At 46.4% G+C, this 27,130-nt stretch overlaps 1 protein-coding gene across 2 annotated transcripts in view; it reads left to right on the top strand.

Annotated features, from left to right (window-relative positions):
- The first annotated feature begins 18,238 nt into the window (after window positions 1-18,238).
- Window positions 18,239-27,130, top strand: part of Gatad2a (GATA zinc finger domain containing 2A) — an 89,298-nt gene continuing 80,406 nt past the window's right edge. The window contains exon 1 of one of the 2 annotated variants that reach the window (XM_032918531.1): window positions 18,239-18,670. The gene's annotated coding sequence lies outside the window, so the exon portion shown is untranslated. The remainder of the gene's footprint in view (window positions 18,671-27,130) is intronic. The other variant, XM_032918529.1, reaches the window with a different exon arrangement.

Below are 27,130 nucleotides of genomic sequence, written 5' to 3'. Positions count from 1 at the left end.
AGCTAGATTTCAGGTAGAGTCTGTTCATCCTTTGTCAACTTTAAGGTTATGTCCTCGGAACAGGCCAGGGCTCCACGCCCCACCTCACCAACCAGCCTTTGGAGAGGTGTGCAAGATGGATCCTCAGGCTTCCCTTGTGTGCACCTGTGACAGCCCGTGTCTCCATCTGGAAGGTTGGAGTCTCATCAGCCTGTGCTCCTCATGAGAGCGGCTTTCCATCCCCAATAGCCAAACACCCCCCAGCCAGGCGAAGTGGTATATACCTGTGATCCCAGCACTGAAGAGGTAGATCAGGAGTTAAGAATCCTCCTCAGGGGTTGGGGATTTAGCTCAGTGGTAGAGCGCTTGCCTAGGAAGCGCAAGGCCCCTAGGTTGGGATCCCCAGCTGGAAAAAAAAAAAAAAAAAAAAAAGAACAAAAAAAAAGAATCCTCCTCAGGCTAGCCTGGGCTACAGGACCTTGTGAGAATAAAACAGGAACTAGAGGAATGGTTCAGCAATTTAGAGGCCCAAGTTCAGTTCCCAGCACCATTGTCAGGCAGCTAATGGCCACCTGTAACTCCAGCTCCAGAGGGTCTTACAACCTCTCTGGCCTCTACACATAACCTGGACACTTACAGCATTTATACATAAAGATAAACCTGAAAAATAAAAAGGAATTGGCAAGATGGTTCAGAGTAAAATAGTTTGATGTCAAATCTGATAACTAAGTTTGGTCCCCAGAACACAATGGAAGGGGATAATCAACTCCAAAATTTGTCCTCTGACCTCCATATGTATGTCATAGCATGCAGACCCACAATCACACACACAGATAACACATATAAAAAGGGAAACCAGGCATGATGGTTTAGGTTTGTACTCCCAGCAGTTGACATGGAGACAGGTGGTCCCTGGCTCACTGGCCAGCTGCCTAAGCAAAGTAAGTGGTGCCTAAAGGAGCACATAGGTCCCTCTGGCTCCGGCATGCTTTTGTACACATGAACATTCACAAAAACCCGAAAGGCAACCCGATTGAGATGTCAGTCTTAAAGAAGATTCCATTGAGCCTGAACCTAGGTGGTGTTTTAGTGTTTCGGTATCAGATGTGTAAACTATGGGAAACTGCTCCACAGTGTGGTTGAAGGGGAAGTTTTTCTTGTAGATAATAAGGGAGAGGCATCTGGAAGGGTCCAGAACAGGGAGAGGAGTAGATGGAACATGGCCAGCAGACTGGGTTTGTCCATGGGGGGAGAGGGAGAGACGATCAAGAGATAAGGAGCCAAGAAAAAAACCAAAGATGACCAAGAGCACAAATACTCTATAGCGACAGGCTTTTAAGGGAGAAAGATGCTAGGGGAGGGAAGCCCATGTACTAGAGAAGGGTAGGGGGTGGGAGAGCCACAGGTGGTTATAAAACAGGAAACCAGAAGGAAAGGATGCACTAATAAGCATCGCAGGTTTGTCCTCGTTTCTTTTGAGTCTGGCAGGCATAGTGCCATTTTACTTTAGTCTCTACACTTGAAAGGCAGGCAGAACTGTGATTTGGAGGCTAGCCTGGTCTACATAGTTCCAGGAGAGTTCCCCTATCTCCTAAAACAAACCAAAAAAAGGATCTGTTGCTCTGTCACGCAAGGCTAGGGTCCCCACTCTGGTGGCAGTTTTTCTCCCTCGTCCTAAGGGGGTAAGCATAAGCTGCTGCAAAGTGGATGTGACCCGGAAGTGCATCTCTCACTGTCCTCTCCTTTTCTCCCCTGAGGGCTGAGACATGCTCCTACGTTGGCCACCAGAGGTCAGAACAAACCCAGGAGCCAGTTAGGCATGTCTACTAAGTAGGGACCCTGGAAGCCTTATCCTGGAATCAAAGTAGCCAGACTGAAGGATAGAAAGGCACAGAAATGGGCTGGAGAGATGGCTCAGCGGTTAAGAGCACTGACTGCTCTTCCAGAGGTCCTGTGTTCAAATCCCAGCAACCACATGGTGGCTCACAACCATCTGTAATGAGATTCGATGCCCTCTTCTGGTGTTATCTGAAGATAGCCACAGTGTACTCATATATAATAAAATATATAAAAAAAAAAAAAAAAAGAAAGGCACAGAAATGGAAGTGTTTAAAAACACAGTGTTCCTCCAGAAGACCTGGGCTTCATTCTCAGCACCCACATTGTAGCTCTGTGATCCACTTGTTCTGCTGTCTGTGCGTATACTTGTGGTACACAGACATTTATGTGGATAAAACATATATATGCACATGCATACACTTTTTGAAGCAGGAGTGAAGTAGAAACTTACAGTTTCTTTGAAAAGTCAGTTGTGTTGGATGATGTTTTCTGGGGCAGACATACAGAGTGTTTTCCTGAAGGGGACACCAGTGAAAGGATGTTTTGCTAAGCAAACACGTGAAAGGACACATGGTGTTAAGTATTGCTGCACTTCCCTATTCCTTAAACTTCATAGAAGCACACCAAAAAGCTTGTAGTGATCCGGTGATGTCTTGCTACTTCCATGGACGCCAGCTGATTGGCAGAGTGATGTCAGCTGATACAGATTCCTGCGGAGTTTTGCTGAGGCAAGACCCATGGGAGAACACATGATGTTTGGAGGGAGTATAAAAAGGACTCAATAGGGGGTTGGGGATTTAGCTCAGTGGTAGAGCGCTTGCCTAGGAAGCGCAAGGCCCTGGGTTCGGTCCCCAGCTCCGAAAAAAAGAACCAAAAAAAAAAAAAAGGACTCAATAGACAGTGATGGGAGTATGGGGGAGGGGCTTGCATAGCTAGCTTCGCAGCACTTTGTTGGTCTCATGTCTTCCTTGATCTTCACTTGGTTGAGAGAGACACAGTAGAGAACTTCCGGTATCCCTGCTGGTCCTGGTAGCTCCTGCTGACTCCTGTCCACTCAGCTGAGGCCTGGCTGTTTATGCTAGGCTGAGCCACCACTGCTGATTCGTGTTTGCTCTCCTGACTACTGAACTGGACTGCTGGTGTATATCCTTTCCAGCAGATGGGATTTGCTCCAAAGAACAATTTCTTTTTTTTTTTTTTTTTTTTCTTTTTCTTTTAGTGTAGAATAGAGTTTATTCAGGGCATGGGGAGGGGAGTAGAAAGGTTAGAGAGACAGAGAAAGACAGAGAGTAGAGGAGTAGAGGCCAGCCATGAGCATGTGGAGAGAAAGGGGGAGGGGAATGGGAAGAGAAGGAGAAGATGAGAGGAGGAAGGCAAGAGTCAAAAAACAATCTCTAAACAGGTCCACTTCCCCATGTCCTCTCTTTTCCACTACCTCTGGAGGGTGGTAGGCTAGAAGGGAGGTTAAAGCATTTCAGAACTCTTATTAAAAGTAGGTTTTGAAAAATTGAAGCCTATACAGGTTTTTTCCGTGTAGTCTATCTGTCCTAGAAATTGCTCTGTAAACTAGTCTGGCCTGGAACTCAGAGATCCACCTGCTTCTGCCTCCTCCGCCATGGGATTAAAGGTATAACAAGTTAAAAATGAAAAGAAAAACGGGAAATCTTGGAGGGCATGCAAAGGAAAAGGAACCTGTTACTCGGGAATCTGATTGAAGCCTCTTGCCAGTAGGAAAACAGGAATTCCAGTCCAATTACTAAGAGCCCAGGCCTTTCTCCCTTCTCAGGTACAATCTGGAATTTCCTCAGAATCTCATTTACAGGGATAGGACATGTACTGACCCCTGGTGGCTCTGGTTTCATTTTATATTATACTCCCATTCAAAGTTTCTGCAGAGCCACCTCATTTATCTCCTTCAGAGGATGAAGACGGAGCCTGCAAGAGTCACTGGCTCTAAGTGCTTACACCCACCCTGAATTCAGTCCCCAGGAACCACGTGGTGGGGGAGGAGACTGATTCCTGCAACTTGTCACCTGAACGCTTCACTGTGTAGTGGGCCCATATAAAAAAAATTGTAATGAAATGTAGAGGGTTTTTTTCTTCTTCAGGCAACCATGTGGCCCTCACTAGCCTGAAACTCACCCTGCCTGTGTTTCCTGAATAGTGGTATCTAAGGTGTGTGTTACTATGCCCAGCATTAAAGAGTTATTTTTATTCATGTGCATATTTGTCTGTGATATGTACATGCAATGCCCCAGAAAGCCAGAAGAGGTCATTAAATTCCCTGGAACCGGAGTTATGGGCAGGTGTAAGCCAAAAGTCAAGTCCTCTGGAAAAGCAGTATGTGTCCCTAACTGCTGACCAGTCTCTTCAGCCCAGTACATGTAACTGTTAGGGAGGGAGGGAGGAAGGGAGGGAGGGAGGGAGGGTGGGAGAGAGAGAAAGATTTCTCTAGCAACCTTTAGAGATGTAACCTGAGAGTTGACAAAATGGTAATGTGTATATACCATTTTGTCAATATATGTCTAATGCTGCACATGACCTTGTGCCCTCTTCTGATCTCAGAGGTCATTGCATACACACACATACCCACACAAATGTGCATACGTATATGACTAATAATAATAAAACTTTAAAAATAATTATTTTTTACCACATGGTCTGTGTAGCCCTAGCTGGACTGAAACTTGCTCTGTATATCAGGCTAACCTTAACTTTATAGAAAGTTCCCCAGCTTTCTGCCTCTTGAATTCTGGGACTAATGGTATATGCCACTCTGCCCAACTTAAAAATACATATCTTTAATCTACAGCTGTACTTCATAAACTGGCTAGACATAATATTCTTTTCAGTGTCAAAGCCACAAACCCCAGCCTGAGTCAAGATCCCAGAAGGCCTAGGGGACTATGTCAAAACTAATGAGGGTGGCAGCATGGAGCTGTCTCTGTCACCTCAGCATAGACATGTCCAGGCTGAGACCTCCTCCACAGGGCTTCTAGGTCACTGTTTAGTCCCAGCCTCGCACTTCCCTGTGATTTGCCAAACCAGCCAAGAAAAGGCCCAGGTTTCCCAGGTATCAGCATGGCATTACCTCTGTGATGGGACATTTGCAGAGCAACTCTGTATCAAGGCACTGGGGAAATGACTGGGAATTCTGTGGACACATCAGGCCTCCTCCCCCAGATAGGGAACTTTGAAATGCATACTTTGTTACTGAGGAGGTAGGTGCTGCAGAAGACAACTCTGTAGTCTATTCTCACTCCTAACAACTGTGTGTGGGCTTCAGGAATCACACTCAGGCCATCAGGTTTGCTCAGCAGATGCCTCCTCATCTGAGGGGTCACGAAACTCCCAACAGTGTAACAAGGGTCCAACATATGGTAGATGGGGACAGTCAGAGACAAATAGGGGATGCTGTGATGGGAGAAGGAGATTGTGCGACCAATTTAATCTTATCCCTGGGGGTTGGGGATTTAGCTCAGTGGTAGAGCGCTTGCCTAGCATGCGAAGGCCCTGGGTTGGTCCCCAGCTCCAAAAAAAAAAAAAAAAAAAAAAAAAAAAAATCTTATCCCTGACTAGCTTACAAATAAATGAGACTCAGACTGCGGTTACTTTATTTGGCTTTGACAATTACTGAGGAGTCATCCCTAACCTCCTGTTTTAAGTGTTGGGCTGGCTGCCTCCACAGCAGTGTACCCCAGATACTGTTTCTCCTGGTCATGTGCTCACTGCCCATCTCAGAGTGGCTCTCTCTCTCCTTCCTCCCGCTCCTTCAACTAGGTCATTCCAAATCCACCTTCCTCTGATCCCTTCACATGTGGGGTAGAAATTTTTAATCCCAATCTGGGGTTTTTACTCTGCCTTTGACCATTTCATTTCTAGATAAAAGACACACGCAACCTTTACGTTTATAATAAGCCTTAATCAGCACTAGACCTGGGCAGATTAGAATCTACTTTTTTTTTTTTTTTTTTAAAGATTTATTTTATTTATTTTATGTACAGCATTCTGCCTGCATATGTGACTGCAGGCCAGAAGAGGGCACCAGATCTCATTACAGATGGTTGTGAGCCACCATGTGGTGGCTGGGAATTGAACTCATGACCTCTGGAAGAGCAGTCAGTGCTCTTAACCGCTAAGCCATCTCTCCGGCCCAGTATCTACTTTTTTATTGATAATCCCGAGTTGTTATTTATATGTTTCATCTGGATGGTTCTTAAACGCCAACTGGCCAGCCCTAAAGGCCATGTTTTTTTTGGTTCCTAACCCATGATGTCTTTCTTCTCCATTCACTTTCTGTCTCTAATTTGGTCCCTAACTAGAGGAAGTAAGTGTCACCTTTATTTTTTTTTTCTTTTTTTCGGAGCTGGGGACCGAACCCAGGGCCTTGCACTTGCTAGGCAAGTGCTCTACCACTGAGCTAAATCCCCAACCCCGAGTATCACCTTTAAAGTCAGTGTAGGCTCTTCTGTGTTTCGAATTATAATGGACGCTTTATTTATACACGGTTTTACTTGGTATTTTTATTTTGTCAGGTTTTGAATCTAATAGGAAGGTTATCTTTGACTATATTTAGCAGTTTCCCAGCTCCAGGTCCATGCCATCTTTAATCAGCAAGCCTTTTGCAACCAAGACAACCTTTATTACACCACACTATGTGCAGCTGCCCTCGTCCTTGGAATATGTGTAGCTGTCTTCAGACACCAGAAGAGGGCATCAGATCCCATTACAGATGGTTGTGAGCCACCATGTGGTTGCTGGGGATTGAACTCAGGACCTCTTAACCACTGAGTTCTTTTTTTTTTTTTTTTTTTTTTTTTTGGAGCTGGGGACCGAACCCAGGGCCTTGGGCTTCCTAGGCAAGCGCTCTACCACTGAGCTAAATCCCCAACCCCAACCACTGAGTTCTTAAGAGCTCAGTGTTTTTTTTTTTTTTTTTTTTGTTCTTTTTTTCGGGGCTGGGGACGGAACCCAGGGCCTTGCGCTTCCTAGGTAAGCGCTCTACCACTGAGCCAAATCCCCAGCCCCTAAGAGCTCAGTGTTCTTAACCACTGAGCCATCTCCAGCCCTCCCCTACTAAATTAAAAAGCAAAACACAAAAGCATTGGCTTCTCCTAAGGGTAGAAAAGCTGAGAGGGAAGAATCAGCTCCTGCTCCCTTCGAGTGGACACTTCTAGAGACCACAGCTGTGGATGAGCCGCTTCATATTCTCCCAAGCCCGGCACAGCAGGTCAGCCCAGCCCTGTCCTCCGGAAATTAATGCTCTGCATTCATGATGTGGGAAAATGTAGCCTAGGTTAGCTGCCATTGGGAGGCCAAAATACCTCCCTGTAAACAAAGGGATGGGGGTAGGGGGCACAGAAGGAGCGTTGCCAAGGGAAGCACAGCAACAGCAGGGAGACAGAGACAGGCAAATCTCCGTAAATTCTAGACCAACTTGGTCTACACAAAGTCAGGGCAGGACCCTCCACTCATGGATACAGGAGCTAACAATTATCAGAGATTCAATATTACACATTTTCCTTAAAAGTTATTATATAGGTTTTTGCTTAATAACAATTAGGAGGGTCCTTAGCAATTTAAAAAATGTATATACCTCAATCCTAAATTTATATAAAGAGAAAAGGAGCCCAAAAAGAGATGAGACAAACACATAGATACATCAAACATAATCACAGATACCCAACCACAGGACCAAACGTAGCTTAAAAATAAATGGGTATCTTTAGTTATGATCTAATCAAAATAGAGCCTAGCCGAATGGCCAAGGTACTCGGGAATGTAATTTTTTTTTCTTTTCTTTTTTTCGGCGCTGGGGACCGAACCCAGGGCCTTGCGGTTGCTAGGCAAGCGCTCTACCACTGAGCCAAATCCCCAACCCCCAGTCAGTGCTCTTAACTACTGAGTCATCTCTCCAGCCTGGGAATATAATTTTAAGTTTGAGTCTTATTTCTAAAAACATGGGGCTAAGAGGCAAAACCAGGACTTTACTAAAACAGAGATATCTCTTGGCCAAGCCAGTCATCCTGGCTCTGGGGAGGTGGAAGCAGAAGGGTCAGGAGTTCTTGGTTTTCCTCAGCTACACAGAGTTTACTCAAGCCTGGGTTCCATGAGGCTCTGGTTCAAATATTTGGCAGGGGAATGAGCGAGAGATAACCCAATCATTAAGAGAATTTACTGCAGGCTGGAGAGATGGCTCAGCAGTTAAGAGCACCAACTGCTCTTCCAGATGTCATGAGTTCAAATCCCAGCAACCACATGGTGGCTCACAACCATCTGTAACGAGATCTGATGCCCTCTTCTGGTGTGTCTGAAGACAGTGACTGTACTCGTCATATATAAAATGAATAAATAAAATCCTTAAAAAAAAAAAATGGAAAGAATTTACTGCTCTTGAAGAAGACCATACAAACACACAAACACGTACAACTGAGCCATCTCTCCAGCCCCACACTTTGTACACATACAAATTTTAAATATTATTTCTGTTTGTTTCTTTCAAGTCTCTCTGTGTAGCCCTGGCTGTCCTAAAACTTGCTCTGTAGACCAGGCTGACCTCAAACTCACAGAGATCGGCCTGCCTCTGCCTGACGAGTGCTGAGATTAAAGGTGTGCGCGGGCTACCTTGGCCTGGCTCCTTACATTTTTAACAATTGCTTTTGTTTTGTTTATGTGTATAGGTGTTTGGCCTATATGTGTTTGTGTCCGTGTGCCTGGTGCCAGGCCAGAGAGGGCATGAGACAGTGGTGAGCTGCCATATGGGTGCTGGGAAACAAACCTAGGTCCTCTGGAAACTTTGCTTTGAATGTTAATAATAGAGAGGGGAAGGGGCTGGAGAGATGGCTCAGTGCTTAAGAGCAGTGACTGCGGGCTGGAGAGATGGCTCAGTGGTTAAGAGCACCCAACTACTCTTAACATGGCATCGGATCCCATTACAGATGGTTGTGAGCCACCATGTGGTTGCTGGGAATTAAACTCAGGACCTCTGGAAGAGTAGTCAGTGCTCTTAACCACTGAGCCATCTCTCCAGCCCAACACACACCTTCTTTAAACCCAACCTACACTCAGGAGGCAGACAGGTAGATTTCTGTGAGTTCAAGGCCAGCTTGCTCTACAGAGAGAGTTCCAGGACAGTCAGGGGTACAGAGAAACCCTGTCTTGGGAAGACAACAGCAAAGTCCCAGCTGGGCTGGGGAGATCAAAGCTTGAGGTCCTGGAGTTCTGATTCTCAGAACAGTAAAAGCAGGAAAAAGCAGGTAAAGTGGATGGGCATGGTGGCCACCTGTAATCCCATCATTCAGGAGGAGAGCCAGGAAATCCCTAAAGCAAGTGGGCCAGCTAGACTAGCAGACTCAAAGAGCTTCCCAGCCAATAATATGCCCTGCCAGATTTATAGGGTAGATAGATTGAGGGAGACGGGAGACATTAACCTCAGGCCTCTACACATAGATGCACACACCTTCACACGTGTACACACACACACACACACACACACACACACACACAGGACCAGTTACCACTGTGTGTAACCAAATAATGACCTGATACTCAGGACCAGCGAGAGTGGAGAGAATAGACTCTTGTAAATTGTCCTCTGGCCTCCACATGTGTACCTGTACCATAGTAAACAAACAAACCCATACACACAAATAAAATGGAATAATAAGAGATGTGGCGGCTTACATTTTTTTAAAGATTCATTTATTTATTATATATAAGTACAAGGTAGCTGTCTTCAGACACACCAGAAGAGGGCATTGGATCCTATTACAGATGGTTATGAGCCACCATGTGATTGCTGGGATTTGAACTCAGGACCTCTGGAAGAGCAGTCAGTGCTCTTAACCACTGAGCCATCTCTCCAGCCCCACACTTGTATTTTTGAGACAGGATCTTTCTATATAGACCTGGCTGTCCTGAGCTCACCATGCAGACCAGGCATATCTCTGTAAGTTCCAGATCAGCCTAGTCTACACGAAGAGTTTAGGAGAGCCAACGGTGCACAGTGAGTCTGTTTTTTAAAAGGAGGGGGATAAAGTAATGAAAAATAAAAGAAAGAACAAGAAGACAGAAAGTACTTCAGAAAAGAAAACAAAAACAAAAACAAAAACAAAAACAAAACCTAAGCCCCAGGTCTCCGAACTGCCCAGTTGCACCTTTCCTGCTTTTCTGCTGTAGAGAGACAAAGCTACCAGCCCTGCTCCTGATGTTTGTGGTGAGTGAGAGCTTCTCTGGACTCCCCTATTGCCTTGCATATTATTGATATCGGCATCTAGAGGGATGTCCTGAGAAGACAGAGGATTGGGATAGGACAGAAGTCCTCTGAAGGAAAAGGAGTGACTGTCTCCAACCTCTATCCAGAGCCCCCTCTGTGTCTGGATCCCAGTTCTGGAACCACACCAGGTGTAGGTGGTGGTGGTATATCTATGCCACGCATGGGTCAGAAGAGGACAGAGCTGAGTCAGTCCCAACTCTTGGAATAATGTGCAACCCCACATCGTGGACCCAGGGCCCCACAGGGATGTGGCCTGAGCCATCTCCCACCAGGAGTAAATGATGGAGTACAGATGCCTCAGAGCCAGGCCCCAATTCACGTACTCCAGTTACCCATTCACTGTTTCTCTAACCTTCCCCAGGAAAACAGACTTTCTCTCTCCAGGAAGCTCTGCCTGCCTCTAGAACATTCTCTGGCAGTGACCTGATGGAAGGAAGTCACTATTGGGCTACACCCAGGCCCCTTGTTCACAGGACGGTGTTCTTTCACCAAGGAGTCCTTAGAGCACAAGCATAGGTGACAAAGCAGGCTTTTCCAAAGCTCACCCCAGGTCGTGTCAGCTGCCAGAGGCTGAGTGGCTTTTGCATCCGAATTGACCCAGAGACAGCATCAATGTGCTGCTTTGAGGTGATTTATGGCCCGTAGCCATTTCATGTTTCCAGAATCCTATAAGGTCATGCCTTAATGCACTCCAAATGCTGGACATGCTGCTACCCCTACACTACTGGGCACGTGCTATCTTACTGTGTCAGTCTCCTAAGCAGCTAGGTCAATGATGTGTTTGTTTGTGTGTTGCTTATTTTAGATGGGGTGGGTGGGTGTTGGGGTGGAGGGGAGTGTGATTAAAGGCAAGTTACTAGTTTGAGACAGGTGTGTGGCAATTAAAGGAGGGGGATTAAGGGCAAGTGTGACCACACCTTGTGTCTTTTCAGTGACATCTTTGATCCGTGTAGGGGGCTAACAGCAGGGGTCTGTTACACCAGCAAGACTAAGGCAAGAGGATCTCAAGTTCTGGACCACCCTGGGTTACATGAGAAGACCCTGGTTAAAGATGGGGGAGGGAAAGGGGGAGGGAGAGGGAAGGAATGAAAACCTACCATTTGGGAGGCAGAGGCCACCAGGGCACCAGGCTGCCCCGGGGTACAAAATAGGATCTTGTTTCAAATAAACAAACAAACAGGGATGTGGCTCCTGTTCTGTTCTTTGTGGAGTGCTTACCTAGCATCCACAAAGCCTTGCATCACACAAACTGGATATGACAGTGCTGCAGGCTCAGCATCTGGGAGGGGGAGGCAAGAGGATCAAGAGTTCAAGGTCAGCAGTGGGAGGGAAACACCTTTGATCCCAGCCATCCGGAGGCAGCTGATCACTGAGTTCAAGGCCAGTGGTCTACAGAGTTCCAAAACAGCCAGGGTTACATGGAGATATCCTGTCCTCAACAACAAAGACAATGACAAGTTCAAGGTCCTTCTGAGCTACACACGTTTGAGGCCAACCTGGACTTCAGGAGACCCTAGTCCTGGGGTAACTCTGATCTCAGCACTTGTGGGGAGGAGGCCAGAGAGCTCAAGGTCATCCTAAACTACAAAATGAACTTACCCCTTGGCAGTAAATGATCTATGAGAAACTTCCCTAGAAGCTCTGGGCTTGCTTCCCTCCTCCAATCTCTTGGACACTATGTGGAAGTCCTCAGGACTGAGTTCCCTCAGGTTTGTTTCAGTTGGTCACACTTGTCCCTTCAAACAAAGGACATTTCTAAATACAAAGCCTGCTTTTCTCAGCATCTTCTTTGAGATGTTGAGCAGCCATCAGCTTCTGACAGGGCTGGGCCTGTCCTTCTGGCCTTTGCAGCTCAGATGAGCCTCTCTCCTCCCCTCCCCTCTCCTCCCCTCTCCTCCCTTTCCCTCCCCTCCCCTCCCCTCCTTCCCTCCTCTCTTCTTCTTTCCTCTCTCATTCTTGTTTCTCTGCTCTTGGTTAAGAGCAGAGTCTACTCTTCCATAGGGTTGGGCTTTGATTCCCAGCACCTAAATTGGAGGCTCACTTCAGGTAAACATCCAGACTCAGAGCAGATGCCTGGAGCAAGATGTTCTGATGTTCCAGCAGGAGGCAGCGTCCTCCAGAAACCAGAAATCTGAACAGAGCCCACGTGATCACTCTTTGGGCTCCGTTCATTTACCTGTGGGAGGGAAAGGAGGGACTAGAGTAAGCGAGACCACACCCACACTTGAGGGAGGCAGAGAGGCGCCTGCCTGGGGCTTCAGCTTGTGTGTAAACTGGTGTGGTGGTGCTGTCTTCAAACCCTACAGAAGCTCCAGTGAGCTCACTTCCTCCCTCCTTCCTATACAGCCCAGGAAGAATGCTTTCTCTTTCGGAAACTCTAAATGGAGATGCTCTTCCTAGTGGAAGAGGTCACTGTTGCTCATTGGTTAAAGCATCTGTAGATCAGCTGATCAGAAGTTGATGGTCATCCTCGGCTGCGTAGAGAGTTTGAGTTCAGCCTAGACTACATGAAAGTAAAATATCTTGGTGCCAGAGAGGGAACCTGAGTTCAGACCCAGCACCATGTTGAGTAACTCACAACTACCTGTAACTCCTTCACGTGCCTGCGTCATTCACACCCTCCCACACACATATACATCATTAAAAATCAACGTGTGTGTGTGTGTGTGTGTGTGTGTGTGTGACAGAGCTCCCCTTGCCTCTGCCTTCATTTTGCTGGGATCATCAGTCCTGTTGAACAATAAAATAAATATTAAAAAAAAAATTGGCCAGCAGCTTTGTGTGGTGGCACAGGCTTGTGGTCCCTTCTTCAGGAGTCTGAGACAGGACCATCAGGCAACTTGAGCTACATGTTAAAACCCTGTCCTCAAAATGCTTTGCTGAAAGGGCCCCTGAGCTCCGTCTGGCCTTGCTTCTGTATATTCTAGAAGCTAATGTCAATAAGCTACAGTTTGCTCCACCCTAGCTTGTAGGTGTCTACCTGATTTTCTCTAGGGAAGCACAGGGGTGCACGTGGCAGCCTGTTGGTGCTTTTGTACCTGATCATTTTTCCCTCTCAAAACAGTGATCCGGTTCCATAGAGGAACTAGGACCAAGCCTCTCTCTCTCTCTCTCTCTCTCACACACACACACACACACACACACACACACACACACACACTAATGAATGAAGATGCCTGCTGGGATGGAGGGTGTGGTACTTAGCTCTGTGCAAGGCAACGGCCACTTAGTGACTCTGTATGGCTTTACCTAGCTCCCTTCTCTCAGTCTTCCCTCCTTTCTTGCTTCTTTCTTTTCTTCCCTCCTCTGTCCCTCTCCCTACCATATAGCCTAGGCTGTTGTGGAATTCCATAGGTAGCTAAAGATAACCCTTAAATACCTAATCCTTACATGTTTGCCTTCTAAGTGCTGGCGTGACAGTTGTGGGTTAACCTGCGGTTTTCCCTCCCTTTCCTCATTTTTTTCTCTTAAAAAAAATAAAGATATATTTAATTTTTATTAACATGTGTCTATCTGTGCACATGTGCCCTGCAGGTGGCCTTAGAGGACAGAAGAGGGCGTTGGATCCCTTGGAGCTGCACACAGGCTGCTGTGAGCTGCCCTGTGTGGGTATTTGGGTCACCCTCAAGAGCAGCAAGTGCCCCTAAGCCGTCTCTCCAGAGCCCACTTCCCTTTTCTGTTTTTTAATTCCCCTCCCCTTCCTCTGCAAGCCAGGCTTTCCTGAAACTCACAGTAGTCCTCTTCTGAAGAAGTGCTGGGACTACAGGCTTGAGGCGGCACCTGGCTTTTGTGTTCTCAAAAGCGGGTCTCACTTTGTAGCTCAGACTAGCCTTCAATTCAGGATCCTTCCCTCCGCAGCCTCCTGTGTGGCAACACAGACCTGGGCCCTCCCTCCTGGGGGTTCTAACCTTTTTGCTATCTGTCTGTGGCGTTACTCAGCGGTCAGCTCTCAGCGCTGGTGGAACAGCTTCCTCTGAGCGAGGGAGGAGACGTCTCTGGAGACCAAGCAGCAGGTCTCTCTGGCTGGCAGAGGCCCCGCCTTCCTAACGCCTGTGGGGCCGCCGGGGCCAGCTCCCACTTCCCTATATGGGTGTGAATGTCACTCAGCCTGTTCACCAACTTGGTTTCCCAGACCCAGGAAGGGCCACGCCTTGGTGAAGAGATGCAATCAGCTTTCACCAGGGAAAGGAAACTCATCCTTCAGTCACATGGCTCCTGCTTTAGTTCATGTTATAAAACTAGATCTGTCTATGAAATCCATGGTGGTCTTGAACTCACCGAGATCCTCCTACTTCAGCCTTTCTAGTGTTGGGATGACTGTCGGTGCACAGCCATGCCTGTCTTGCCAGCTCATTTTGACAGAGGTATTTTGGTGGTTTGGGCCCTGAGCAGGCTGCCCTTAGCTCTGAGGTTCAGGAATTTCACTAGGACATCTACCTGGAGGAGTCTCTCTTCAAAGAGAGTTCATCTCAGAGAAAGAAAAGGTTTAGGAATTGTTTTCTTAGCCCAGGCTGTCCTTGAATTAGGAAAATAAGGATGGCCTTTCTGAATCTCTTGCCTGTATGTCCATAATTCTGGGGCTGCCATCACGGTAAGAGGGTGTATTGAGCTGAACACTAACTAGAATATTGCTTATCAATTTATTTTTTTATTTACAATTCAAATGTTACCCCCCTTCTGCTGCTTATCAATTTCTTATTTTTTTTCATGTGTTTTGCCTGCACGTTTGTATGTAAACCACATTTGTCGGATCCTGGGAACCAAAGACTGGGTCTTTTGTAAGAGTAACAATTGATCTAAACCACTGAGTGATCTCTCCAGCACCTTTTTTTTTGATTTTTAATATAAGCATGCTTTCCATGAGACCATAGTGCTTTCTCACCTATGAACATGATGCTAGGTTGGAGATTTAAAGTTTTTTATGTGTATGAATGCTTGGCCTTTATTTGTGTAAGTGTACCACATGCATCAGATCCCCTGGAACTGGAGTTACAGAGGGCTGTGAGTCACCAAGTGAGCACTGGGAATCAAATCTGGTTGTCTGCAAAAGGAACAGGTGTCATAATTGCTTCTGGATCTAAGATTTAAATATTACAACTCTCAGTTAAGATGTATTGCACAGTTGATGTAGACCAATAACACTAGCTGAGTGTACCTGCCTTTCTCTTCTGCATACAACGGAGGAGTTAGATAATATGCTGACCTTTGATCACATCAATAATTGTTGATTGAACAATAAAGTACGCTAGGTGTAATGGGACACATCTAACAAGAGAACTATGTGTACTAGGTCATCCTGGACTACATAGTAAGTCCTAAGCCAGCCTGGGCTACACAGTAAGACCCTTCTAAAGAAAAACAACAAAAGTTATGTGTATGGTACCAAGAGATCACTGATGGACTGATTCTTGTGCTTGCAAACTTCCTAGTTAGTGACAGGAGTTAAACTAGCTCCTTTGGTTCACATCTCCAGTGTAAGCCTTGGAGAGGATTTCTGATTTTGTTTGAAGGAGGGTCTTTCTATGTAAAGCAGGATGCCTCGGCCTCCCCTGTGCTAACATGTGCACCATTAGGCCTGGCTTGGGGTTCTGATTTCGTACATAGTGAGGGTGATAACTACCCTTTTTAGGAAGGCTCTGCCAGCCCTTGGGTTCAACATTAAAGGAATGTGGTAGCTCCTGGAGCAGAGGTGCCAAAAGCGTGTAGACAACACATCTTTGTGTTTACCATGGCTTCCTTCCTTAGCCGGTGATGTTGCGCTGGCCTCTAGTTCTCATCCATAATTTTATTTGATGGCTTCCTCAACATTAGTATAGCAATTTTTTTTTCCCGGAGTTGGGGACCAAACCCAGGGCCTTGCCCTTGCTAGGCAGGCGCTCTACCACTGAGCTAAATCCCCAACCCCAGCAATTTCTTTGTATCACTTCAATGTACAGTTCTGCCTGGTGTAATAAATAGGTCTGTCTTTCCCTTTCTTGCATTCCTCTTGGCTCGCCTTCCCTTTGGTTATCTGTGTACCTGCCTATGCCTGCTGTACTGAGCACTGGCAACCACAGCTCCTCATTTGCATCTTCAGAATTGAAGGTCCCTCTCCTCACAGCCTTTTTCATTACGTTGACTCACTAGGTTATTTGGTTACCTATTTAGACAAAGCCGGGTCCTTTGGGGGAGGGCTGTAAATCAGGAAAGGACTTTGGAATGAATTAGGGGTCAAACATGGTAGTGCACTCCTGTCATCTTGGCACATGAAAGATGGAGACAGAGAGGAGTTTAATACCGTCTGGGCAACGCGACACTGCCGAGGAAAATAAGAGGAGGCTCCAGAAGAAGCTCCGCTAGTAAGCTACTCCACTAGTAAGCTACTTGATTAGCACAAGCCTTGCAGAAGCTGGGTGTGAAGGCTTATACTTGTCATGCCCGGGATGGAGAAGCCTGAGCAAGGCCTTACTTGTGACTCAAGGATATTTAAGGCCAACCTGGGCTACATGAGATCCTGCTTAAAAGGGGACAGAACTGGAATGATGGCTCAGAGGTTAAGAGCACTTGGCTGCTTTGCTAGCCCAGGTTCGATTCCTAGACCCTACAAGGCAGTTCATAATTGTCTGTGACTCCAGTCCCAGGGGAGCTGACACCTTCTTCTGGCATACAGTTGGGGGACTGTACTTGGTGCGGACAAGCAAAGCAACCGATTTTGCTTCAACTTTTGCCCAGTGATGTGCTGGTTTGGGACTATAGATTAGCTTTATTTGCAAGTGGTTGGAGAGCAGAGAGATTTTTGGAAAGTTCCTATCTAGCAGAGAAATTGTGCAGATGGAGAAGGTCATCCTCAGCTACATAGTAGCAAGTCTGAGGCTAGTCTGGGATACAGGAAACATATCAGAGCATCCTGCAGACTTGGCACGGCATGCTGTCCAATTCCAGCACTTGAAAGACAAAAGAAGGGGGGATCTTTTAAGTTTGAGGGTAGCATGCTCTACACAGATCTCTAGGACCCTGTCTCAAAAACAAAACAGTGAGCTCAAAGTGTAAAGGTTCTTGCCACCAAGCCTGAGGCCCTGAGTTTGAGCTCTTGGTCCCACATAATAGAAAAGGAGGCTCACTCCTTCAAGCTGTCCTCTGTCTTAAACATGCTTGTCATGGCATGCACATCAAACCCAATAAATAGAATAAATGCTAAATAATAAAGGGCCCCTCCCCCAAACCAAACAGAAGTAAAAACGAAAGAACACCAAAGGCAGAGAGAGGCAGGCAGGTATCTGTGAGAATTGTTAAGTTTCAGGCCAGCCGGGGCTACATAAAGAGGCCAGGTCTCAAAGAAGGAGAAAAAAACGTTAAAAGGCTACAACTTGAGTAAAGGGTGAGGGGAAATCTAGGACCTCTCCAGCCCCAAAATTCTCCTCTAGGTGTGGCGGTACAAGAGCTACAGGGTTGGGGGTGGGGCTTCCATTCGGATAGGTGCACGTATTCCAGTAGTATTCAGGAGATTCAGGGATGCTGAACCCCGCCACTCCCAAAGTATTCTCATCCAGGCAATTCTCAGAAAAGTAGGTGAAGGCCGAGATCGCCGACGGTGTCCTCAGAACCGGACCAGCGACGCGAACCTAAAGATTCTCCTCCGAACAGGCCAGGGACCCGTCCCAGGATTCTCTTCAGAAGGTGGCGGCGGCCACGGCCACGGTTCCAACGGAAGAGCCTAAGAGCCCCAGCGGCTATGGGAACCAAGCCAGGTCACCAGCCACTTGAGGTCTACTCAGAGGCGCCTGTCCAGGCCCGACAGCCTCCGGTGCATTGTGGGTGGGGCGCCCCTGCAGAGCACAGCGGGGAACCCTCAGCTTAGCCAGTTGCTGGCCGCCCAGCGGCCCAGTCGAACCGCCCTCCAAGGTCCCAAGCAAGCCGGCCACGAATTGACGTGTCCTCCAAGACCGCACCCCTCACGGCATTCCCGCCCCAAACCTAAAGCCCACCCCCATGGCGAGTTGACTGGTTCTGTAACCCGCTCCATTCTTCCATTGGATGCTTGTCTGTCAGTCATCCTGGCCCACCCCCTAGGTCCGTCCCAGCCACCGGCGCGATCCGGAGGGCCAGCCGGCCAACGCGCTCATTGGCTGCTGCGAGCTGTCTGTCTTGAGGCTGGCCACACCCCCAGTGGGGTGCGGATCTTGAGCGCCCCGGCCAGACTTCATTGGCTTGCGGCGCCGCCACTCGGAGAGACGTGCCTCAACCCGGAAGTGTGAGAGGCAAAATCTGCCTAGCAACCGGGGAAGCCGGGCTGTGAAGCGGGCAATTTCAGTGTGAGAAGGAGCGGTGAGACCGAGCGGCGGCTCCGAGCGCGCCGCGGCAGCTCCTTCCGCCCGGGGTCAGCGCCCCGGCGCGCGCACGCGCACCCTCGCTGCCTGAGCGCGCCCCGCGCCGCCCGCGCAGTCGGTCCGTCGGTCGTCCGTCGTCCTGTCGCCGCCGCCGCCTCAGGCGCCACCCGCGGGAGCCGTCGCCGTGGGACGAGACCAGACCGGACCCGAGCGCTCTGCCTGAGGCTGGCCCGGGGCCCAGCTGCGGATCGCGCGGAGCTGAGCAACTTCGGTGAGTGCGGGGCAGGCGCCGCTGCCGGGGTCCCCGGCTTCCGGTGCCCCGGGCTCCCCCGGCTTCCGCTTGGCCGGTCTGGTGCGTTTCCCTACCGGACTCTTTAGGGAAGCTGCGTCTGAAGGCCCCCTGTTTCTGAGAGCTCCCCTTTTCCGTGGAGGAGCCCCGCGTGTCTGAAAGTGCCCTTTTCTGGGGTACTCCTTGTTTGAGGGCACCCTTTCTTTAGGGGACTTAGTGTCTGAAGGTGCCCTTTCTTTATAGGACCTCACCTCTCTGAGGGTGCTCCTTCTCTAGAGAACTCCTGCCTTTCCGCGAGTACCCTAGAAAGGGGGATCTGTGTTTCTGAGAGTGTCCCCTTTCTGAGGGGAGCACTGCTTTTTCTGATTCAACTTTTCTGAGGAATCTAACCTGAGGGACTCTTGTTTATCCGCATCCTCCCTCTACCCCACCTATGAACCCCTTGTTCATACTTGTGAGGGAGAACCTCTTTGAGAAAACCTTCAACTCTCTCAGGGGAGTCTCTCTTATACAACTACCTTGTTGAGAGGAACCCTATTTCAGACCTCCTGAGTTCCCAAGGGGAGCCCCTACTTCTGAGACCCTTACCTCCCAGAGGTACCCTGTCTCTTTGAGGGTCTGGAGTCATTCTTTGAGCACACCCCCCCCGCCCTTTTCCAGGATCTTTGGCTGGCCAAATTTTGTCTGATGAGTGCTCCCCCCTTCCTTTCTGGGATTCCTTGCCTCCCTCAGGAAGGTTCCACTTCCCTTAGGAGACGCTTTCTTTCAGAGGACCTCTTCTACGGAGGATGTTTCTGAGATCACCCTGCCTCTCAGGGAGGGAGCCTCCTCCCACAATTTTCTAAGGAGGTTATTTCTCTGCTTTTTCCTCTTTTTTTTTTTTTTTTTTGTTTTTGGACTGATCCGCTCTCTGAAATTCTAACCCCGCTTTTTTGCCCTTATTTTTAGTGACTTTTTCTCCAAGTTTTCTCAAATCTGAAGTGCTCCTTGGAGGTTTTTCCCCACTTTTCTGAACTGTTCCTCATTTTTTAGCAAGCTTTACGGCTCCTTTTTTTTGGAGGGCAGGGAGAGTATCTCACTGTGTAAGTCACTTGACGGCCTTGAACTCATAGAGATCTGCCTGCAGAGGCCCTTGTGAGCTAGAATTAAAGGCGCATGTCCTCACAATTTTAATTTTAATTTTTTTTTTCAGAGCTGAGGACTGAACCCAGGGCCTCGAGTTTGCTAGGCAAGCGCTCTACCACTGAGCTAAATACCCAACCCCTTAATTCTAATTTTTTTGAGACTCAGTTTTGTTACATTATACAGATCAGGCTGTCCTTGAATTAAGATTTTCCTGCAAGATTTTCCTTGAGTTTTTTTCAAAGAGACAGGGTTTCTCTGTGCAACACTGGCTGTCCTTGCTCTGTAGATGAAGCTGGCCTGGAACTCACAGATCCGCCTGCCTCTGCTTTTCCAGTGCTAGGATGAAAGGCGTACACCCTTCTTTCTTTTTTGAGGCAGGATCTCACAGGGGCTGGTCTGGAACTCACTCTGCACCCAGGGTAGCCACAAATTCATGGTCATCTTCTTGCCTCAGCCTGAAGACTGATAGCATTATAGGTGTGAGCCACTATTCCTGGCTTTTTCCCCCACTTTAGCTAGCTGTCCCTTTTCCTAGTAAGAGACAATGTGGATTCCTCTTATTCCTGAGGGGTACTACAGCATAGGAGTTCCCCCACCTACTTGTCTGGGATTTTTCCCTTCTTGAGATTTCTCTCCTTCATTTTGTGGGAGAGACATCATTTAGCCTCGAAGCCACTGATTTTAAGATCCCTCTTATTTCTGTGTGATATCCAAGTCTCTATTGTGAAGGGAAAGACTTACAAATGTTTTCTTTTGTTTAGTTTTCTTTCTTGACAGTTTTGGGGTTTCTCAGTTATTATTGTGTTTTATTTTTTAGACAGGGTCTTTCACTGTGTAGCCCAGGTTGCTCTCAAAGTGTCCTTGTATATATATATATATGTAGCTAGGCTGTCCTTGAATCATCTTGTTTAAGCTTCCAGAGTGTTGGATTTTTTTTTTTTTTCTTGACTTTTATCTTAACTTTCATAGGACCGAGACTTTTGTGGCTAGAGGGAAAGTTGGGAGACCAATATGCAAAACAAAAAACAGCAAAACAAAAATTTTCCTCCCTAATGCCTTTCTATGTTCTGGGATTTGAGGATGTTTGTGGGTATGTTACTCTTATTTTCTATCTTTTTTTCCCCTTTTTTTTTTTTTTTTTTTTCGGAGCTGGGCACCGAATTCAGGGCCTTGCGCTTGCTAGGCAAGTGCTCTACCACTGAGCTAAATCCCCAACCCCTTTTTTTTCCCCCTTTTAAAAAATTATATTTTTATTTTTGGAGACAAGATCTCTATTATGTAGCCCTGGCTGGCCTGGAACTCACAAGAGTTCTTCCTGATCTTCCTGCTTCTGACTCTTCAAGCACTGAGATTAAAGTCATTGGTCACCATACCAACTTTCCTTTTTTTGAGACAGGGTCTTGTCATGTAGGTCACTCTGCTCTCAAACTTTTGATAGTCCTCCTGCCTTAGCCTCTTAAGTGCTGGCATTTTAGGTGGGCAATGTCCCAAACTTTATTACATTTTCCTGACATCCGAGGCCAGTGTCAGAAGACTGTGGGCACTGAGAGACAAGGCAGAAACATTGTCTCCCTTTTATCACAAGGTCAAGCCTTATGTATGTTACTTCCTGTCCTGTTCCTCAGTCCTCTTGCAGACACAGGACCTTCCCTTCCTGAAGAAAAGAAAGCACTCCTTTGCTCTTTCAAGGCTTCCTGCTGCGTTGAGCCTCTGATTTACTTCTTGATCAAAAGAGGAGCCCCAGGTTGTGACCTTGGTTTGAAAGGACAAAAGCAGGAAACAGGTCATCTTAGGTCTGGAAAAGGTGCAAAGGGGGCAAGAGACAGTGGAGTTAACTACGTTTCAGTAAGTTTTAGGTGACTTTGACCTGGCCCAAAGGAAGGTTTTCCATGGTGTTTACAAATCTCTTATGTATTTTTTTAGTGGCCCACCCTGGATTCCAAGTCACTGCAGTAGCTAATTTTATCTGCTTTGCCAAGGCAGAGCTCTCAGGAGCCTAAGGAAATGAATGCTGGCATTGAGAGATGGTCCACAGGACAGAAATGAACTCAGTTTGAAATCTGAGTAAGTCCTAACCGCTTCGAGTCCCACAGGCTGGTTTCAGGCTGGGAACCAAGAGAGCTGGCCTGAGCAGAACACCAAAGTGGGTGAGCCGTTTGCTTTTAGCCTTGCAACAAGTTGTGTCCCTCGCTCGGTTCAGCTCAACCTTTACTTTTCTTTCTAGTTTGACTTAACACAGTCTTTCCCTGTTCCTTTTCCATCTTGGTCTTCCTTAATTTGAATCTTTTGTGAAGACTTCTGCTGAGGCTATAATTTGAGTTCTAAATCTGTCAGTGGACCATGTGGACACAAGTTTCAACTCGAGCTATTTTCTTCTGTGGAGAAGCAGTTGGAGAGTTTCCTGGGTCCTCAGCTCTTGGGGTAGTCAAGTCCAGGCAGGAGGCTGCTGCAGACCTGTTGCTTTTCCATTGCTTCTTGCTGGTCATCAGTAGGTCCTTGCTCTTAGTGAAGAGGAGAGATGGTGAGGAGCTTGGGGCTTAGGGTGTCCTGGGATGAGATCTACATGTATATATTTATTACTTGAAAGAAAACCCAGCTCATACAGTATTCAAAAAAAGAGGTAAGTGCTGACTTTGAAGTGAGAATTGTTTCCTGTTTGTTACTGTAACAAAATAATTGAGTCAGGCTACTTTATAAAGAGGTTTATTGACTGCTGAGATGGCACAGGGTGTTATGGCAAGAGACAAGAAGAAAGCTATTAGTGTGTGTAACTATGTATGCACACCTGTACTCTTTTATTGTTATGTATGTATACATGTACATCTGTCTATCTGTCTGTCTACTATGAATGAATGACAGAATTTCTCTGTATAACCCTGGCTGTTCCAGAACTCACTCTGTAGACCAGACTGGTCTTGAACCCAGAGATGGCTTGCCTCTGCTGGGATTAAAGATATGCCGCTATGCCCAGCTTTTTCTTTTCTTTCTTTCTTTTTTTAATGTTTATCTATGTGTGTCTCACGCGTATATAAATTGGAGTGCATCAGAAAAGGGAGTTGGATCCTCTGGAACTGTGGGTATTGGGAAATGAGCTTGGGTTCTGTGTAAGAGCAGTAAGTGCTCCTAACTGCTGAGCCATCTTTCTTCCCCCCTCTTTTTTTTAATGCATCCTGTTTTTTTTTGTTGTTGTTGTTGCTGTTGTTGTTTTTTTTAAGATTTATTGTTTATATATGAGTATACTGTCTCTCTCTTCAGACAGACCAGAAGAGGTCATTAGATCCCATTACAGATGGTTGTGACCCACCATATGGTTGCTGGGAATTGAACTGAGAACCTCTAGAAGAGCAGTCAGTGCTCTTAGCCGCTGAGCCATGTCTCCAGCCCTCTCTTAAAAGGTTAACAGATTAGCCAAGGGGGCTTCACCCTAAGGATTGATTCTCTTTTATTCTAAAGCTAACCCTTATATTTGCCATTGTACCCAGACTCATGTGTGTTAAGCAAGTGCTTTTTTACCATTGAACTGCACTGAGCTGTATTCTGAGTCTTTAAATATTTTTTAAGCATTTTAACTTTTTTATTTTATGAGTATGGTATTTTGCCTGCCTGTTAGTGTGGATCACATTGATATATATTCAAAAGAGGGTGTTGAATTCCTAAAACTGGAGATGGAGGTGGTTGTGAGCTACTGGGTGGTTCTGGAAGCTGAACCTGGGTCCTCTGAAAGATCAGTTAGTATTCTAAACTACTGAGCCATCTCTCCACACATACACCCCCAATTTTTTATTGTAGTTGTGAGATAGAATCTTGATATGTTTGTTGTTCATTCTGACCTTGAAGCTCATTCTAGCTCAGAAAGGCCTTGATCTTGGAATCCTTCTGCCTCAGATTCCTGAGCAACAAATATGGACTCATGTCTAAACAGCATATAGCCTGGTTAAATTTCTACTCTTGGGGTTGGGGATTTAGCTCAGTGGTAGAGCGCTTGCCTAGCAAGCGCAAGGCCCTGGGTTCGGTCCCCAGCTCCGAAAAAAAAAGAAAAAGAAAAAAAAAATTTCTACTCTCATTTTTTGGGGAAGGGCATGGTTGAGACAAGGTCTTATGTAGCCTCTGGAGTCATGCTTGCTCTGTACCAAGACCAGCCTCAAACTGCTGATCCTCTTGCTTCCCATCTTCCTAGTGTTGGGATGAAAGACCAATGCTACCATACTTGGCTTTCTCACCTAATAACAGCACAGTTGTGGTCTCTGTTGTTGGGGGTTGGGGAGGGTCTTAAACTACACCCATATCATAGCAGGATAATACCTCCTTTTTGGAGGTTTCCCTTTTGATGCTTTAAGGGGCTTCTTTGTCTTAGTTGTGTGGTTTACCAAGTTATAGCACAAACCCAGCATGTTACTAAAGATTGGAGTACACTGCTGTGAGTGAAAGTGAAGACTGGCCTGCTGCCAGGAGGTGCTCATAACTTGAGGGAAGGAGTGAACCTGAGGTAGTAGACTACTTGATGATCAGCACAGGTTGCTTATGATGCTCATGAAGTTAGGGCCCTGGCCTGGACTCCCAGACCAGGAAACATTCTGCCAAAGCTAAATATCCTCAGAGAGAAACAAATGTTGGAAGTTTTTCAGTTTTTCTGTGTTCTGTTACCAGATGTGAGAAAGATTTGCCATGTGGCAGGCACTTGTGTTTGCTTTGGCCTTGGCATCTCCTTCCGTCAAATGGGGTAATTTGTGAGTGAAGGGCAAGTAGAGAGATGCATAACTAATTAGACCGGAGGCAAAATAGAAGATAATGAACTAGAAGAATTGTGGGAAGCCAAAAAGTAGGTGAGCTGCAATCTTAAAGTACCCTGTCCCGTTTTGAAACAGTATAGGATGTGGAGCAGTTACCTGGTGAGTTACAACTTGAAAAATGAACCTTTTTCGTGGTAATGGATCAGATTTGGGAACAAAAGACTGGGAAAGTGTTGTACAAAGGCACTTAACTACACATAATAATAGTACTTTAAGAAGACTGGACGTAAGGCTTACTGCCCAGGAGGAGACTGGAAGTCATCTGAGCTCTGGGATCTAGCTCTAGAGAGTTGCAATGCTAACCCCAGTCCTGGGGCTGAGAGGAAACTAGGAGAAGGTGGATTGGGAATGAGAGGGCAGGACAGTTGCATGCATCCTCATCTCTGCTTTTTGGGATAGGTATTCACTACGTAGCCCAGACTGGCCTCATGATCCTCTAACTTAGGAACCTTCTGTCTCCTGAGGGTGGAGATTACAGGCATGTGTCTCCATGCCCACATGGGATACTTTTTTTAGTGGATTTTTTTTTCTTAGTAATTAGTGAAAGCCCTATAATCATGGTGGGTGAATAGTGTGGCAACAGATGGATAAAACCCAGGGGGGAAATAACCAGTGAAAAATCTGAACCAGGCCCTTCAATGTTGGAAACAAGTCAGTCTTTTATAGCCCAAGCTGACTCTAAACTCCACACCTAGCCCAGAATGCCCTTCATCACTGATCCTTTTGTGTCTACTTCCTTAATGCTGGAATTCAGAAGTCTAACAGTATGTTTAGTGACTTTGGCCTTTTTTTATGGGAGGGGGAGGCAGTGTCTCACATAAAATTAGGATTGTCTGTTAGTTTGTCATTTTATCTGTGTAAACAGGGTATTAATCTGTAGACCTGACCAGCCTTGACTACCTCTGCCTCCTAAGTGCTGGTATTAAAGTCATGCCTGGCTTGACTTGACTTTTAAGCTCCCCCTCCCTGAGGGTGTTTCTTTGTGTAGCTCTGGCTATCCTGGAACTAACTCACTTTGAAGACCAAACTGACCTCAAACTCAAGAGATCTGCCTGTCTCTGCCTCTTGAGTCTTTTAACATTTTAAGTAATGTCTACTAATCTTAAACTTTGAAAAGGGTTTTGGTTTGATATATTAAAAACAATTTTTGGTCCCCAGCTCCGAAAAAAAGAATAGAAAAAAACCAAAACAAAACAATTTTTATTTATTTCAGATGGGGTTTTTCACTGGTCATAGAAGGGTCGTTTGGTTGGCCAGGGAGCCCCAAGGATGTGCCTATGTTCACCTCTCCAGTGCTGGGATTAGAGGGTTCTTCACCATGCCTGGCATTTTGAACCTAGATTTTAGGACTAGAAGACAGGGGCTTACTGTGTCATCCAGGTTGGACTCAAACACATGGCAATTCTGCCTTAGCCTCTCTAGTGCTGGAACTGCAGGCATGAGTCATTATGTAAGCTAGCTTATTTTATTTATTTAATTAAAAAGTGTGTGTGTGTGCGTGTGTGTGCGTGTGTGTGCGTGTGTGTATGTGTGTGTAATCAACTTAGGGAATTCACTCTTCCCCTGAAATTACACTGTCTCTTGAGCCACAAATGTTGCTGTTGGATGGGTAGCCCCTCCACTCTATCTATTTGTCTAACAGGAAAATTTTCAATTTTTTTTCCATTTTAAGGATCTTTAAAGCAATAAAAAAAAGCCTTGGGTAGGTAGAACCAGTATTGATTTAGGTACTTTTTTTTTTGAACTGGGGACCGAATCCAGGGCCTTGTGCTTGCTAGGCAAGTGCTCTACCACTGAGCTAAATTCCCAACCCCGATCTAGGTACTTTTATTTATCAAATATGACGTGGTTATCGGGCAGTGCTGAAATGCATGCATGTGGGTCCAAATATTGCCCCTGTCCTGCTCCAGCCAAGGAAATGTTGATTTATATAACTGAAATAGCCAGGGAAGTCAGGGTTTCCTTCCTGCTGCAGACAGCACTGGTGTATTTGTTCCCTGTGGGATGCTGAGGATAAGAAATAAGGAGCCTCTTTGGGAACTGGGAAATGACTACTGTATGGGGTAGAAGTCTAATGAATGAGGTGTTATTTGTAATGTCCAGTGTCATGGCCTGGCCCTATTTGCAATCCCATCCTTTGTGATATATCACAGAGTATGTATAGATTCCTTATAAACTGGCCTGTAAAGGTTACATGAGTAATTAAGGAAGTGTTCTAGCCAGCACTTGGGAGTCTGAGGCAGGGGGATTGTAAATTCAGCCTTGGCAATATAATGAGATTTCTTACTCTCTGTTCTCCCACAAAAAATGAGCTGCTATGGCAGGTTTCTGTTTGCCATCAATAAGGTGGATTTATTTTATTTAAATTACACACATTTAGCTGTTGTGGGAGGGCATGTAGTCAAAGGACAACTTTTTCAGTGACTCCTCTCCTTCCACCATGTAGGTCCCTAGGATTAACCTCAGGTTGTCAAGAAAATAAAGTGTTTTTATTTATTTATTGAGGTTCTAAGGATGAGGTCTTAGG

The sequence above is a fragment of the Rattus rattus genome, chromosome 13, assembly GCF_011064425.1.
Source record: "Rattus rattus isolate New Zealand chromosome 13, Rrattus_CSIRO_v1, whole genome shotgun sequence".
Classification (NCBI taxonomy): domain Eukaryota; kingdom Metazoa; phylum Chordata; class Mammalia; order Rodentia; family Muridae; genus Rattus; species Rattus rattus.
Note: the sequence above shows the minus strand (reverse complement) of the source record. Positions and strands in the feature narration are given on the sequence as shown.